The following is an 18445-nucleotide window of genomic DNA, read 5'->3' as shown; positions in this document are numbered from 1 at the left end:
GCAAACTACCCAACAAGATGCAACAGTCCAAAAGTCATAAGAAGTAGTTGTGAAAGGATGGCATGAATGTGTCAAGGATACTCCTCTGCTCATAATTAGCAGATAGGGCATAGGAAGTTGAATTGATTGCCCAAGTGCCATGCTGCACAATGGAAGTAGTGCCATTACCCATAGAGAGATACTAAAACTATCCTTATAAGTTTCCAGGTAATTAAGCTGAGCCTGAAGAAGGCAAGCAAAGTGCTTGACTCGCCAAACATAAACAACAAAATCAAGGGCCACATCAGCCAGTGTTTGTAATGACTGCCACTGACAACAACCGGCCATGGGTGAGGGCGGGAGTTCTCTTCACTCTCACTGGAGCTGAGTATCTTCTCACTGTTGACTATTAGCCTAAGTACTCTGAGGTAGATCAGCTGACTTTAATACCTACTTTGTGGTATCCTTCGCGGTTGGGTAAGCCCGTTCCTCACCAAAGTCATTATCCTATTTAAAAACAATATCCAATACCACTTAGGGTCAGAGAACAATAACATGTAATTCAATCTGAAGAACAGTTTTTTATATTTTCAAACCACTTTTTTTCAGATAATTGAATTGTTTAGTTCAGAATATTACTGATCATTTCCTTCTCTGCTAACAGCTGCCACGTAACCACAATTGCATCTGCACTGCCCCGAAAGCCTCACAAAGCCTGTAATCTCACATCACTGTCTTCCTCAGAATACTAATCTGGGATAAAACTGACATGAGTAAATGTATCATTTTGGTTGATGATGCATAAGCCAAATGCTGCTGTCATCAACCTATTTAAAGCTTTCTGTTCAAAAACCTATGACCTTGTAGTCCCCATCCATGATGAAACACCTCACGCCATTACTATAATCACCAGGATGGGTGAGTTTGAATTCATAATTGCATCTATATTTTTAAAGTACACAACATAGAACAGAAAATTAAGCCTATGTCTGGGAAATGATGTTTATTTGTCATTGTTCCAAAATAACACTTAAATGACTAACAATGAGAGAGGTTACAACCAAGATTCAAAAGATCTTGCATGTCAGCCATATAACATACTTTCTACCGTATGAATTTAGAGATGTTTGAGATTCTTAAAGATAAGGACATAGCTGCATTGTAGAATCTCACTATCAGAATCATAAAGCACAAGGTGATAGTGTAGTGGTAATGTCACTAGAGTAATAATGTGAAGCCCCCAGGCTAATGCTGCAGTTCAAATCCCACCAAGGTGAAGTTTGAATTTAATAAAATTATGTAGCCATTGTTGTTAAATTTCCATCTTGCTCACTAATGACTATGAATGGATTAAAACAGAAACTTCTAGTCCTGCATTCTCTAGAGTTTCGAAGAATGAAAACTGATTACATTGATATGTGCAATTCAACAAAAAGGTCAATGCAGGTAATATGTTTCCCTGGTTGGGGAGTACAGATGCTGCTGAACCCATTGGGTTTCTTCCGCATTCTCTGTGTTTGTTTCAGATTTCCAGCATATGTAGTTTTTTTGCTTTAGTTTTTGGTTCCTTTAAGATTTAATTCCTTTAACACCACTGCTTTGGGATTCCATAGCTCTCCCTCTGTCTGCTATGTACCATTGCAGCATCCTGTTTCCCAAAATCCTGCAATCAAAGCCACTAACAAAGAAACCATTCCACAACAACATTATTCTACAGCAGAGCCATTAATACATAAAAAACTGAACTGATTCTCCTCCTGAATTCACTTGGTACTGTCTTACAAATGCTTTCAGCTAACCCAGTGCTCTATACAGTGCTAGTACTGTCATCATCGTCATTATCATTATCATTGGCAGTCCTCCCAGACAAGGATGACTTTCTCCCACTCTCTGGGTGAGTCCAGGGGGCTGCACAGACCAATGGGCTACCACAGGCTTTGTTACACTTGGGGCAGCTGCTGGTCACGGGAAGGGCTAGGTGGGGTGTTGATGTGGCAGCGCGCTCCTTTCCCTGTTTTTCCCCAGCTTTCATTTTTTTACCCAATGACAAATCTCAAGGAGCTTGACACTTTCCTGGATGCTCCTCCTCCACTTTGGACAGTCTTGGATCAGTGATTCCCAGGTGTCGGTGGGAATGCCACACTTTGCCAATAAGGCCTTGAGAGTATCCCTGATCCTGGCTAGCACTGTAGCCACTGTATGGCTGGTGAAAGGCTGCAGAACTGTCATTAGTGAAGAATGTAGATAGCCTTGCATAAGGCCCTCTAGGACATGGAGCTCACCTTCAGACTTCACAGTCTTGTCGTGGGCTAAGAGGCAACAGGAAGCACACCAGTGGTAGTGATGAGAGCATAAGCACTATCATCCTGAGAAAGAACAGGATGATAGAGTACTAAAGAGTACTAAGGTGGGGCCACAGCTCTCAGTAATCTATTGGTGGGCACATCACATGACTGATGTGGGGATCTGCATTCCTCTTTGAGCGCTGTGGACCCAGCTATAATGGCAAACATAAAGTTGCATTTCACGAAACATGGATCTCAAAAGCTTCCAGCATAACTCTGAAACAGGTGGAAGCTGAGGCAGCAGCCATCGGATATTGTGTTGTGATTATGTGCTGCCCTGAGGTCGGTTACTATTCCATACTGGAAAGAATGGGCTCCACATTCTATGTGAATGGTCTCCAAGTTGGATCTGAATTCTTCCATATTGAACACTGCCAATGCACAAAGCATCTCCGGCTGCATGTTCATCGATGTTCTCCTGCAGACTTCCTATCAATGTCCTCATCTAAATCCCTGAAACTCATCTGTACTCTCACCCTCTGGGTAGATGGCACATGAACAGTCCATTCACCCTGGCAGCACAGCAACACACATGCCTGGTAACTCATCACATCTGACTGGACTCTAGTGCCAGTATCTGAGGCATCGGGTGTAAATGTCAGATCAGGTAGCCTTTACTCACCAGGGTCTTGCACTACTCTCTTCTACTCCTCATGGGGTTACATTTCCTGGCTACATTGGGTATCTGAAGCATAAGCACAGACAGGGAGGATTGGAGTGAGGAAAGGTCAGTGGGATGAAAAGCAACAGACCCATGATTACACCATTAGTAGCTGGCACCTTTTGCCAGATAGCAAGATGAAAGTAGTGTGCTATCAGACGCAGCAATATCCCATAATCCTGAACACTGTGGATGTCACCAGTTGCAATGGGTTCTGTCACTGCCATCTGTCTTTTCCACAGCTCTTAGGTGAGGCAGACATGGTTATTCCTTTCTGGTTATGCTCCACTTCCTCCTGATTTTACAAAAGAGCTAGAAGAATATCAACAACAATATTGCTGTGTTTTTGGGAGATGCACCTACCATGGATGGAGGTACGTGAAAGCAGTGAGGGGTGGGAAAGAGGCATGCTTCATGGGAAGGTGTGCGTGAAAGCAAGATGGTGTTTCTGAATATTACACGAGTCCTGATTGCTGCTGCACAAGTGGATGTATGTGGCACATTTAGCAGTGTAAGAGGCTGCTGTTGTATTACGGTGGGTAGGAGATATCAGGTGAAGATACATTCACTGACCTTGAGCACCTATGTAAGGTCAGATGCTTATTTTAGCACTGCAGGCCAGGTCCTTGAGAGTAGACTTTAGAATTGACCTCCATGGTGTCCTTCCCTCTTTCCTTTCTGAATATGTGCATTGACAGATCTTGATCCTTGCAGATATTGTACTGGTCTATACGTTTCTATCTCCTGTACTATAATGGTTCCAATTCCCCAGCAAACAAAAACCTGCAATTAATGGTCTCTTTCCTAGGGCTCCATTCTCTGTGTTTCCCTTTGTTAGCAATTTGACCACAGATAATTGGTAACAAAGTCTGTGCTGTAATTGCATCTTCCTTTTGCTATGGACACGTTGCCTTTAAGAACTGCAGGTTAACTGCTCAGCCTCCTATTAAATGCCCAGCCAACCAATTGTATGTTCAGCGCTCCTTATTGAAAAAAATTGGCAGCACACAGTTTGCATAATCTCCACCTTGAAGAAGCCAGGTTTACAGCATTCATAAATCATGACTGTCTCACTAGAAGCTAGGAGTCATTGAATAGTTACTGTAAATCATCGTAAAAAATTGGTCATTACTAAAGGCTTCCTCACTTCTGACTGAGAAGATTGGTCTAATTGTGTTGGAGAGGAAGGTATCTGATGGAAGAGAATGAGAAACCATTTTCAGATCTGAATTTATAGAGATGATAGAGATGGCTGTTACTGCCGTGTACTCATACTACCCAGCTGTTACAGTTAACAATTTAATTTTTTGTTACAGTTAACAATTTAATTTTTCATTGTGTGTATGCTTGGGAACTGTTGCAGTCACTTATATTGAAATTCCACTGGACAGTCAACGTAGTTGGATGAAGTAATAATAAGAGAAGAGTTCCCTCCTCTCCAATTCTTAATATCTAAAAACTGCAGAGTCCCAGCTTTAACCGAACTGTTGTTACTGAAAGAGGACAAGGTTATGTTTGATATTTGATTTATATCCTGCCTGAATTTTCCTGAATTGCATGAGTTAGGTTAAAATTGGAATTCTTGAGCTCGTTTCAAACGTGTATGGTTTTTGTTAAGGATAGAAATTCAACATCTTCTCCAAAGGACTCAACATCTAAAAATATATTGTTTTTAAAAAAAATCAAAAATCCTTATTTGGGTAAGTGAAGAATTGTGTCACAAAGGAAATGAAAGTTGTAGAATAACAAAAACAGGATGTATCTTCAGTTGCATCAGAATTATTGGTGGCTGATGACTGTGAATCCTTTTGTTACAGTTACAATTTAATTTTTCATTGTGTGTATGCTTGGGAACTGATGCAATCACTTATATTTAAATACCCCTGGACAGTCAACATAGTTGGATGAAGTAGTAATCACCAAGTGTCATGTCATGTATATAGTCTTGCTTCTTCTTTTGAATGTCTTCTGTCGAGTGTTGACTATTGTCATATTAGCAGCTATTTACTGACAATATATCCACAACTGGCATTCACAGAGCACTTTAACATAAAAGACATCGCTTCATAGAGGCAGAACCAGAAATAAATGGAAGTCACGTAAAAGAAAGAGATCATAGGTTACATAAGAATATAAGAACTAGGAGCAGGAGTTGGCCATTTGGCCCCTCAAGCCTGCTCTGCCATTCAATAAGATTCATGGATTCAGTTCCACTTACCCACCTGCTCACCATAATCCTCAATTCCTTTACTGTTCAAAACTCTATTTATCTTTGCATGAGAAACATTCAATGAGGCAGCCTCAACTGCTTTACTGGGCAAGGAATTCCACAGATTGGCAGAAGAAATTAGGGTTAGGATTCCACAGCGTAGAATCCAGGTCCAGTTGAGATAAATGGGGGAAAGATGCACAAGAAAATACAAAACTTGATGGGTGATAAGTCATAAGGAATGTAGCTTTAGATTACACAATACAGACGATTGGTCAGATAGGCTAATCAGTGGCAAATGGAATTCAATCAGATAAGTGTCAGGTGATGCACTTGGGCAGAATAAACAAATCCAAGGAATACATATGAACAATAGGACCCTGGGATGCCCCTAGGATCAGATGGAGCTTGGTGTGCATGATCACAGGTTTCTTAAGGGAGCAAAATCAACGAGGTAAAAACAATAACTGCAGATGCTGGAAACCAGATTCTGGATTAGTGGTGCTGAAAGAGCACAGCAGTTCAGGCAGCATCCAAGTAGCTTCGAAATCGACGTTTCGGTCAAAAGTCCTTCATCAGGAATAAAGGCAGTGAGCCTGAAGCGTGGAGAGATAAGCTAGAGGAGGGTGGGGGTAGGGAGAAAGTAGCATAGAGTCTAGTTTGTTTCACGACATGGTTGAAGAGTTTCAGGGCAGAGGAAATGACCTGGGAGTTGCAGTGGGAGAGGGACTCCCTGAGATTTTTGTAGAGAGAGGAGGAAGAGCAGGATAAGTAGATAAAGTGGTTAATAAGGCATTTGTCATTCTTGCCTTTATTAGCCAAGGCGTAGAGGTTAAGAGCACAAAGTTGGAACTATATAAAAAGGTTTGTTAGGTCATAGCTAGAATATTATGTACAGTTCTGAAATCCACATTATGGGGAGGATAGCACTGGAGAGGGTGCAGGTGACATATACCTTGCAGCCCTTCAGTCTCAATATCGAGTTCAATAATTTTAGGTCCTGAACTTCCCCCAGTCCCAGCCCTCAACCACACACACCAGACCTTGTTATCCCATAGTCTGCCATTATGTATTATCTATTGTTAGCCACTAACAGTCTCCATTAATAGCTATTCGCTCTCCCAACCAGAAGGTTATCACCTCCTTTGTCTGTCTAACTGTTGTTCTCTCTCTTTGGGCTCTATCCCTACCTATCATTTACTCCTTACCCCCTCCCCTACCCTGTCTCTTGCATATAAAGTGACATTTTCCTAGCTACCATAAGTTCTGAGGAAGGATCACCGGACCCGAAACATTAACTTTGATTTCTCTTCACAGATGCTGACAGATCTGCTCAGCTTTTCCAGCAACTTCTGTTTTTGTTTCCCAGGATGTTGCCTGGGCTGGAAAGTTTTAGTTATGAAAAGAGATTGAACAGAATGGGGTTTCGTACCTTGGAGCAGAGGAGACTGAGGAGGGAACATCCTTGAGATGTATTAAATTATGAGGGGCATTGACAGGGTAGACAAGAAGAAACTTTTCCCTTTGCTGGAGGGATCAATGAGCAGGAGCATAGATTTAAGGGAAGGGACAGGAGGTTGAGGGGATGTGAGGAAGTTTCGTTCACCCAGAGGGTGGTAGGAATCCAGAACTCACTGCCTGAAAGGGTGATAGAGACAGAAACCCTCAGCACATTTAAATATTTACATGCACACTTGTGATACCAAGCTTTAGAAGGCTATGGACTAACTGCTGGAAAATGGGATTCGAATAGTTAGGTGGGTGTTTCTGATTGGCACAGTCTTAATGGGCAAAAGGGTCAGCATTCTAAGCTATAGATTTTTTTAAAAAATGAAGAGACTGAGAGGTACAGAGAGTGATATAATTGTAAGTTAAGGGGAAATTGCCTAATAGGGGAAGGGAGAAGCTATGAATATATCAAACACAGGTTCTGAGCCTTCTCCACCGCCGCTCTCTCACCACCCGACGCCTGGAGGAAGAACACCTTATCTTCCGCCTCGGGATCCTTCAACCCCAGGGCATCAATGTGGACTTCACCAGTTTCCTCATTTCCCCTCACCCCACCTTACCCCAAATCCAACCTTCCAGCTCAGCACCATCCTCATGACGTGTCCCACCTGCCAATCTTCCTGCCAATGCTGTTGGTCTGCCATAGGTGGTGGCACAGGTGTCATTGGTGAGCCAGCTCAGGACTAAGGTCTCATGGTGGAGGCAGCAGAATGAAGATAGACTCTCCTTCAAATATATCTTTTTATTCTTAAATGGTGCTGGATTGTGGCGACAGTTCAAGCTTTTCACTGCATTTTACTGTGTTGTTCATTGTCAGGTACAAGTGACAATAAATCATCATGCAATTTGTTTATAAAGTGCTTTTAACATAAATAAAAATTCCCAAGATGCCTCAGAGAATTTATGAAATAAACATTAGACAACAATCCACATGAGTTATTCGAACTGATGACCAAAAGCTTGGTCAAAGAGGTACATTAATGAGTCCCTTTGTGGAGGAAGACAAGGTAAAGACACTGAGAGGGTAAGGAGGCTCTTCCACAATTTGTCACCACTCCAAGATGCCTACCAGCTGAATTAACTTGGTACTGGAGAGCAGAATTACTAAGGCAATCGCAAAATTCCCTTGAGGTCACAGGAATAGCTCAATAACCTAGTCAGCAGATTCTGAAACAACCACCTTTATGTATTGTGAATAAAGATTACTTCAGGATGCCACTGTTGTCTCAGTGATTCAATAGTTGATGATAAACACAAAAAAACCGAGCATTAATATATTTGTCTAAATTATCTGGACTGACAGTCCAGCAGGGGGTCAATGGTGGTTTTACCTCTGACTCATGGCTCTGGGGTCAAATCCCACACCAAGGATGAACATAAAACCAAAGAGAGTTTGTGTGTGTATGTGTGTGTGTGTGTGTGTATGTGTGTATATGTGTGTGTTGCGAGGGAAGTGCAGTCAGCCAACACACAATGTTGGCTGAGCTTTGAGGTTTCAGGGTTTATTTTGCTTTTGGGCAGTAGTGTACACACCAATATTGACTGGGTCACCTGTTAAACATTTGGAAAAGATGTTTAACAGGCGGCCAAGCCAAGTTTGTGCATTTTGAACATCACTCAGGGCCCAAATTACTTATTTCATGTATCTAAATTCCCAAAACTAGTTTGATCTTTGTTCAAACATGTCAAGAAATCTGAAAGTTTATATAAACAACTAAGATGCATTTCTTTGAATGTTCATTTTCCACAGCTTGAAGCACAAGGGAACGTAACGAATAGACCCTGAATATGTGTTTCCATAGCGCTGTGATTTCCATAAGGAACCTATTAATAGACAGCACTGTGATTGTTAGATTAGGCAATAGCTGTGGACCTCACACAGATTCTCTCATTACCTACTTTCTGGACTCCACCAGGATTTAATTGCATGGTCCTGGAAGAACACTTTCTGAATCTTTCAATTTAAACTACCATCTGATGACTCACATCCAGACAACTATAATAATAAATCTAGAAATACACATTGTTTTAAAAACAATGAACCACTAAGAAAAGGTTTTGTGAAAACTGTTACTTGCTGCAATCTTTCCCTCCAGGAACCGATATTATAACTGTTCTAATTCTAAAGAAGTTTCCACTTCATCTGGTCTCTCTGGCACCAAAGCCAACACTCAGTGGACCCATTCAAAAACTCCATCTTTAGAGGACTAACAGAGTAGGAAGCTGTTGCCAATTGTGTCCCATCTAAGGCAAATGTCCACATCCTCGCTGTCTGGTATCTGTGAGACACCAGGTGTATCTTTATTTGTTTATGGGATGTGGGCATCCCTGGCTGGGCCAGCACTTATTGCCCATCCCTAACTGCTCCTTGAACTGAATGGCTTGCTAGGACCAAGTCAGTTATGCATTAACTCCATCGCTGGTTGGTCTACTCCAGTGGATTCACTGCAGTTCCCACCTTACCCGTGGTGTGATTGCTGGGCTCAGAGAACAGTTAATCATCAGATTGGCCAGCAATTCTCTGCAGTAGGACTATTTCCCTGAAATAGGCAGAAGGGCCCAACTCAAACCAAAGGCCCAACAAATGTTGCTTGCCTGCAGAGTGAACTAGCCAATCAGAATCAGGCTCTCCCCAACTTTAACACAGAGGTTGAGGGTGGGGGTGGGGGTGGGGGTGGGTAGGCCGGCTGGGGCAATGTAGCCCACTGCATGATGGGAAATTTGGCAAATGAACTATTAAGTTTCACTTAATTCCAGGGACAATACCGCGTGTGTAGTCTTGTACAGTATCTCTGTGCTATCCGTGTATGTTAGAATGGGTGCAGTAACCACGATGTGTGTTAAATTGCACGTTCATTGCAATTCAAGTGAAACTCCGACTATATGCTACCGGATGGTCTGAATGACCAACCAATGGTGAAATTGATTGACTGGACACATCTGAACGATGCCAGTACCCTCAGTGGGTAACACAAGATAAAGTGCTAACCTGAGCCTCTTAAAGAGGGGAGCATTGGGACTGAAACAAGTTTTAACTGTTACTCAGGAAGGGAAAGGATATAAACCTGGCAGTAGAATGGGCAAAAAAGTGCGAGATGAGTTTTAATATGGAATAATATGGAATGAAGTGGTTTATTCAAGTCTGAAGAACACAGAGAGATAACATAAGGTACAGGGTACAATGCTAAAGGGAGATCAGGACCAACAGGAGCTGAGGCTGTATGTGCATAAATCATTGAAGGTGGTGAGAAAGGTTTAGTCAGCAATTAATGAAGCCTATGGTATCCTGAGCTTTATAAATAGGGACATAGAGTACAAAAATTAGGACATTATGTTAAATCTGTTTTTAAAGTTCACGTTGAAGGGATGAACTGATTCCTGGTTCCATTCCTCCATTAGTCATAACAATGTTTAAATTTAAAAAGAGCTGTGATATCATCATTTAGTTCAGTATCGGGAAGTCAGCCAAGTTTTTTAAATTAACAAATATCAACTAATTTATTACATCAGAAAGGGAGCAATGTTGAGCTCGTACCAGGCCCTTGTTCAGCCTCAGCTGGGGAAATGCGTGCAGCTGTGGGTACCACATTATTGAGAAGATGTGAATGAATTGCAGAGAATGCAGGAATGAGTTATCATAATGATTTGCAGGATTGAGAAACTTTCGTGATGAGGATAGACTGATGCAGTTGTGCAAGTCCTCCATGGACAGAAACAAGCCATTTGGTCCAACAAGTCCATACCGACCCTCCGAAGAGTATCCCACCCCAGACCCACTTTCCTGACCTATTATTCTACATTTCCCCTAACAAATGTACCTAGCCTACACATCCTGAACACTAAAGGGAATTTAGCATGGCCAATTCACCTAACCTGCACATCTCTGGACTGTATCTGGATGAGTTGGACTGAAGGGTCTGTTTCTATGCTGTGCAGCTCTATGATTGCCTCAATTGAATGTGCCTCTGCCAGGCAATGCATTGCATGCCCCAACTACCCACACTGTGGAAACTTTTTTTTTTCTCACATCACCCTTGTTTCTTTTGCACTTCAGTTTAAATCCATATTTTTTGTGTTCCTTTTGTTTCTCCCTATGTACTCCAGCCTGCTCATAGTTTTGAAACACCCTATCAAATCTCCTCTCACATCCTAGGGATTCTATGCAATATCCTAAATTAAGCTAGTCCCATTTGCCAGCACTTGGCCTTACCTCTCTAAACCTTTCCTGTTCGCATACCCATCCAGGAGGACCTCAGTTCAGTTGTTATCACGAAAAGGGTAGTGCTCAGCAAATTTGAGGGTCTAAATGTAGATAAGTCCTCTGGTCCTGATGGAATGCATCTCAGGGTGTTGAAAGAAATGGCAGAAGTTATAGTAAATGTGTTAGTGGTAATTTACCAAAATTCACTGGACTGGAAGACAGCGAATGTGACGCTGCTGTTTAAGAAAAGGGTGGAGCGGATGGAGGGGAGCAGATGGATGTTGTATACTTGGATTTCCAGAAGGTGTTCAATAAGTTGCTGCATAAAGGAAGAGGAGATCAAGTATAATTATCCATCTAGGTTTGCTGATGACACTAAATTGAATGGAAAGGCAAATTGTACAGAGGATGTGGAAGGTCTGCAGAGAGATTTAGATAGGTTAAAGTGAGTGGACAAGGGCAATATTGGTAAATGTGAGATTATCAACTTTGGAAGTAAAAATAGTAGGTCAGAGTATAGTTTAAATGGTGAATGATTGCAGCATGCTGTTGTGCACAGGAACTTAGAAGTGCTTGTACATGAATTGCTAAAATTCGATTTGCAGGTGCAACAGGTAATCAGGGAGGCAAATGGAATATTGACTGTCATTGCGAGATGGATTGAATGGAAGAGCAGGGAGTCTCTACTGCAACTGTACAAGGTGTTGGTGAGGCCGCACCTGGAGTATTGTGCGCAGTTCTGGTCTCCTCACTTGAGGAAGGATATACTGGCTTTGGAAGTGGTTCACGAGGTTGATTCTGGAGATGAGGGGGTTACCCGATGAGGAGAGGTTGAACCGCCTGTGACTGTACTCGCTAGAATTTAAGAAGAATGAGAGGGGACCTTATAGAAACATATAAAATTATGTTTCCATTGGTGGGTGAGACTCGGATTGGGGACATGGTCTCAAGATTAGGGGGAGTAGATTTAGCACAGAGATGAGGAGGAACTGCTTTTCCCAGAGCGTAGTGAATTTATGGAATTGTCTGCCCAAGGAAGCAGTAGAGACAGCTTCATTAAGTATATTCAAGACCCAGTTGGATGGGTTTGTGCATGGTAGGGGAATTAAGGGTTATGGGGATAATACAGGTAGGAGGAGCTGAGATGATGGATAGATCAGCCATGATCTTAATGAATGGCAGAGCAGGTTCGATGGGCCAAATGGGCTACTCCTGCTTCAATTACTATGAAACTAAGAAAAATGTTGCAATTGTATCAGCCACTTCCTCTGGCAGTTCATTCCATACACCCACCACCCTCTGTGTGCAAAAGTTGCTCCTTAGATCCTTTTTAAATCTTTCCCCTCTCACCTTAAAGCTATTCCCTCTTGTTTTGGACTCCCTGACCCTGGGGAAAAGACCTTGGCTATTTATCCTGTCCATGCCCCTCATGATTTTATAAAACTTTATAAGGTCACCCCTCAACCTCCGATGCTCCAGGGAAAACAGTCCCAGCCTATTCAGCTTCTCCCTATAGTTCAAACTCTCCAGCCATGGCAATATTCTTGTCAATCTTTTCTGAACCCTTTCAAGTTTCACAACCTCCTTTCTACAGCATGGAGACCAGAACTGAACACAGTATTCCAAAGGTGGCCTAACCAATCTCCTGTATAGCCGCACATGACCTCCCAACTCCTATATTCAATGTTTTGACCAATAAAGGAGAGCATATCAAATGCCAAATAAGAAAGGGATGAAACCTTTTTGGGATTGTACGATAGATTCCCCCCAATAGTCAATGGGAAATTGAGAAACAAATTTGGAAGGAGATCTCAGTTATCTGTAAGAATAATAGAGGTGGTAATGGTTGGGGATTTTAACTTTCCTAACATAGACTGGGGACTGCCATAGTGTTCAGGACTTGGATGGAGAGGAATTTGTTAAGTGAATACAAGAAAATTTTCTGATTCAGTATGTGGATGTACCTATTGGACAAGGAGCACATCATGACCTACTTTGGGAAATGAGGCAGGGCAGGTGACTGAGGTGTCAGTGGTGGAGTACGTTAGAGCCAGTGACCATAATCTTATTAGTTTTAAAATAGAGATGGAAAATGATGAACCAGATTTAGAAGAAGGGCACTTTTGATGGTATTCTGCAATCAATAAGCCATTGGATAATTATTTGGATAGAATGGTGTGCAGGGCTATGGGAAAAGGTAGGAGATTGGCAATAGGGGATAGAATCAATGCAGGGATGATGGCTGAGTGGCCTCCTTCTGTGTTGTAATAATTCTGTGATTCAGGATAGCACACTGGTGTGATGAGCCATGGTCGCTGTGGGTAGCCCTTGTCCCCCAGTAACCAGCCTTGTAAGGTACCTGGACTCTAACACACACATCAGAGAGTGCTCCAGGATGTAGGGGAGATGGCAGCTGCCAGGGTAGTGGGCACAGTCCTCCAGGAAGTGGTAACATTGATCCCAGATCACCTGAACATTAATGAAACAGAGCCCCTTCCTGTTGATGAATTCCACAGTGTTGTGATACTGCCCTCTCAGTGCCATGGGTGTACAATCAATGACATCCCATTCCTGGGTGAAGCAGCTATGTTCCCAAATCCTACTGCCTGGGCTGTAGATCTAACCTCAACATTGGGAAACTAAACGACCTGTTGGTATTGGTCACTGTCCTGACACCCGACTGAGAGATTCTACACAGATCACCATCGTCCACAGGAAGGAGCCAGTCACAGAGACGTTCAGCATCACATTGACCTTCACAGACCCTGGATGGGGGAAAAGTACAGCCTCCCATTCCTGCAGCCTCACGTCCTGCCCCAGCATTCGTTACATTTCCCTCACTGTGTCCTGGGACATGTGGAGCCTGCACCAATACTGTGTACTGTTCATGCCCAGGCACTGTGCCTTAATGACTACCATCCAGTGGCTCTGACATCCATCATTATGCAGTTCTTCCAGGAGGTTAGTAAAGGCACACATCAACTCCAGCTTCCAGAAAAAGCCTTGATCCACTACAATTCACCTACCATTAACATTCAATCCACTGCAGATGCCATCTCCCTGGCCCTACACTTATCCCTGGAATATCTAGATAACAAGGATACCTATGTCAGACTCCCATTTATTGACTTTTGCTCTGCCTTCAACACTATAATTCCAACAAAACCCATCTCCAAACACTAAGACCTAGGACTCTGCTCCCCAGTCTGCAACTGGATTCTCGATTTCCTGACCCACAGACCACAATCAGGAAGGATAGGAAACAATCTCTCCCATGGAGGACATGCCCCTGTCTATTTCAATGGTGCTGAGGTGGAGATGATTAGAGCTTCAGGCTCCTGGGAGTAAATATCACCAACAATCTGTCTTAGTCTATCCACGTTGACCCTACAGTCTAGAAAACACACCAATGCCTCTACTTACTCAGAAGACTAAGGAAATTTGGCATGTCCACAATGACACTTAGCAATTTTTATAAATGCACCATAGAAAGTATCCTATCCGGATGCATCACAGCTTGGTATAGCAACTGCTCTGTCGAAGACGGCAAGAAATTACAGAGGGTTGTGAACACAGCCCAGTCCATCACAAAAACCAGCCTCCCATCCACTCACTCCGTCCACATGTCCTGCTGCCTCAGGAAAGCAGCCAACATCATTAAAGACCCCTCCCAATCTGGTTACACCCTCTTCCACCTTCTTCTGTTCGACTTAAGGGACAAAAATGTTAAAATGCATACCAACAGATTTAGGAACAGCTTCTTTCCCGCTGTTATCAGGCGTTTGAATGGACGTCTCAGGCATTAGAGTTGATCTTTCTCTCCGCCATCTCTGTAGCTGTAACACTACATTCTGCATTTCTATTGTATTATCCTGATGTACTAATGCGAGGTATGATTTGTCTGGTTAGCATGCAAAACAACACTTCTCACTGTATCTCGGTCCATGTGACAATAATAAATCAAATCAGGAAATGGAATCAGGACTGGAAAACATTAGATCTCCTGAGCATCTCACACATCCTCAGCAATCCAGCTGCTGCAACCTCTCCCTAACTTGGGAGCTCTTTCTCCTGCATGCCAGCCTGCTGCTCTACCTCAGCTTGTCAGCAGCCCTGGTCCTTCTGTATCCACCTTCTTAGAACGACAATAACAGTGGTCAACATCCCACCAGCGGCTGGGCACAAGGCTCCAACTGGAAATGACCTACATTGGGAACACAAAGAACAGAAGATGTTCTTTGGTCTTAGAGGAGTCAATGTCTGCAGATGGAGGCTGCCCACACTCCTCCGTGCAGTAAGGTCTGCTGCACCAACAAGAACCAGGTCATGTCTCATTCAGCCTCAGCCTCAGCTTCTTTACCGACTTGGTGAAAGTACCAGAGTGTTCAGAGCGACTACCATATTCCATTGAAAAGGGAGCAGCTGCTGCACTCCAAACTCCTTCCCATTGCAAACATACATCAATCCATCCAAATTTTCATTGCGTTCAGAACAGACCATTGTTACACATGTGGCACATAATGAAACAATTGTCTTCACTTCCCACAGCACACTTGGATGTTGCACAAATCATAGGTCACAGGAACAGAAAAATAGAATATAGAAGCAGGAGTTTGCTATTTGACCCTTCCTCAATGTGATCATGGCTAATCATCCAACTCAATGCCCTGGCCACATTTTTTGCTTCATATCCTTTGATCCCATCAGCCCTAAAAGAACTATACCTAACTTCTTCTTGAAGATATTCATTATTTGGCCTCCACCACATTCTGTGCTAGAGTATTCCAAGGGCTCACTACTCTCTGAATGAAGAAATGTTTCCATATGTAAGCCTTAAATGTTGTCCTGCTCTAATGTGCATTTCATTAGCACAAATTGGCTATAAGATGATTGACAAATTGTGGACATTGTTTGGATAATGTGAACTTTCTACTCAATGGGTGTAGTGTTTTTCTATAACGATCTTCCACAGTGCCATTTTCTATAACTGTTTTCCATAGTGTGATTTTCTACAGGGCAGAATGACCTGTATTCTGTCTTCAGACTGCGAGCCCTGGTCCTGGATTCCCAGTCATTGAGAACATTCCCGCGCTCCCCCCCCCCCCCCCCCCCCCCGCTTTCATCCCACTGCCATTTTAATTTCAACATCCCCAATTGTACTTTCAATCACTGCCCCTAGGACATGAGTTCCAGTCTTGCCCAGGTGCCTTTGGTCACTTTTGGCCAGCATTTGCCTCTTTTTAATCCATTACTGCTGGCTTCAACATCATTGAGATATCACTGTTCAATTTGCAAGAACACAAGCATTGCAAATGGATGATAAAATGACTGTGTTACAAATTTTATGCAGTTGTAATTTGCAAACATCTGCTTCATATATTTGCTCTTTCAATGTTCCAACATCCAGCAGGCATGGATCCAGTGCTTTGGCCCATCATGTACATCTCTATGACTATAGATTGGCACTGACTCTGTCCACGCTAAGCATTGAATTAGCCACTTTCCAGTTGTATTTCAAATCTAGAGAACGCCAAGTAAAGGCAGAGAATGCGGCTAACGGGACACTGGGCTCAATTCCTGCACCACCAATTCCCCTGACTGCTGGTGCTAGCCTCACAGGACTGACCACTCCTGGACTGTAGTTGGCCAGAACCCCTGACCACGGTGGCCAAAGTGAACCACTGAGTATGGAGAAACCCTTGACTGTGCTTGTGACTGACACTACCCTGACAGATAGCAAGGGGTCAAAACAGAAGATTGGCACAAGGGGTAATGATAGTGATTTGAGGAGCTGCTGCACGTACAATGGGATGAATGACCTCTTTCTGCACTGTAAGACTTCTGTGAGTCTGTAACTGTATCAGAAATAGGGATTTAATTTAAGGCGCACAAGAAATGATGCTTTGACAATCGATGGTGATTGCTGGAACCACCCTTAGCCTCACATGATACCAAATCAGCCAGCTAATTCACTAATCTTTGTTTTGAAATGGGAGCAATAAAATTGCATGATCCATGAGACAACACTGATGAGATTTATAAAAAGCTTTTGCCCCATTTACATAATAGGTCAAATCCTTCTTATCTTCTGCAAAATGGAATCTGCATTCCAATTCTGATTTATCTGGAGCAGGAGAAAGCAGGAACTGCAACGAATGGAATGTAAATATGACAGCACCTTTTGGCAACTTGAAGAATTTACTTCATATTAATGTAAAGATTAAGTTTCAGTACAGCCAATCACAGCATTAGGCAATTAGAGTGTTTAATAGGAGTTTGGGAAATGGTCATTGTTCCCAAATCATCATAGAGCCATCAGTTAAAATGTGCCCCCATCATTCAAAAAATCTCTCTATATTAGATTTCTTTTCTGAACTATATAAGATTCAATAAATGTTTGTGAACCATTTAATTAACTTACTGAATGTGTTAATAACTGTCTTTATAGAAAGAATCCCTACAGTGTAGAAGCAGGCACCTCTCGTCCACCCAGACCCACCCATTCCTGTAATCCTGCATTTCCCATAGTTATTCCACATAACCTGTATGCCTTTGGGCTGTGGGAGGAAACTGGACCACCCAGAGGAAATCCACACAGACACGGGGTGAATGTGCAAACTCCACACAAGATAGAATCAAATCTGGGTCCCTGGCGTGGTGAGGCAGCAGTGCTAACCACTGAGACACCAGGCCTCCCCTGTTTTGACTCAGAGGTGGCATTCCTATCTCAATAGCAGCATGTTATGGATTCAAGGCACTGCAGAAACTGAAGCATATAATCTGCTCTGACACTTCAGTAGAGTACTCACGCTGTCAAAGATGCTGCCTTTCAGGTAAAGTGTCATCTTCCAATTGAGATGCATGTAAGAGATTCTGAGGGACAATATAAAGAAAGATAGAGAAGATATTCTATCTGAGCATTTATTCTTCAATGTCTTCAAAACAGATTTACAGGTTATTAATTACTTGGTTAGTCACAGGACCTTCATGCATATTGACTATCAGATTTCCAACACTGCAATAGTGCCTAAAATTCAAATGTGCTATATTGATTGTGAACTGCTTTGGAACACTTCACAACTGTCATTAACACAGAGTCATAGAGATGTACAGCACAGGAACAGACACTTCAGTCCAACTTGTCCGTGCCAAGCAGGTATCCTAAATTAAATTAGTCTCATTTCCCAGCACTTGACCCATATCCCTCTAAACTTTTCCTATTCATATACCCATCCAGATGTCTTTTAAATGTTGTAATTGTACCAGGTTCCTCCACTTCCTCTGGCAGCTCATTCAATACAGGCATCACCCTTTGTGCGAAAACGTTGCCCCTTAGGTCTCTTTTAAATCTTTTCCCTCTCATCCTAAACCTATGCCCTCTAGCTCTGGTCTCCCCCAACCCAGGGAAAAGACCTTGTGCATTTACCCAATCCATGCCCCTCATGATTTTATTAACCTCTATAAGGCTACCCCTTAGCCTCCAATGCTCCAGGGAAAACAGCCCCAGCCTATTCAGCCTCTCCCTATAGCTCAAACCTTCC

The 18445-nt window shown here is 42.7% G+C and overlaps 1 protein-coding gene across 2 annotated transcripts in view; it reads right to left on the bottom strand.

Annotated features, from left to right (window-relative positions):
• Positions 1 to 17774, bottom strand: part of slc20a2 (solute carrier family 20 member 2) — a 156004-nt gene extending 138230 nt beyond the window's left edge. For both annotated transcript variants that reach the window (XM_072589281.1, XM_072589296.1), the window contains exon 1: positions 17714 to 17774. The gene's annotated coding sequence lies outside the window, so the exon portion shown is untranslated. The remainder of the gene's footprint in view (positions 1 to 17713) is intronic.
• Between the last annotated feature and the right edge of the window lie 671 nt (positions 17775 to 18445).

This window comes from Chiloscyllium punctatum, chromosome 2, assembly GCF_047496795.1.
Source record: "Chiloscyllium punctatum isolate Juve2018m chromosome 2, sChiPun1.3, whole genome shotgun sequence".
In the NCBI taxonomy this organism is placed as follows: Eukaryota; Metazoa; Chordata; class Chondrichthyes; order Orectolobiformes; family Hemiscylliidae; genus Chiloscyllium; species Chiloscyllium punctatum.
The sequence above is the reverse complement of the archived record's forward strand: the minus strand, read 5'-3'. Positions and strand labels throughout refer to the sequence as shown.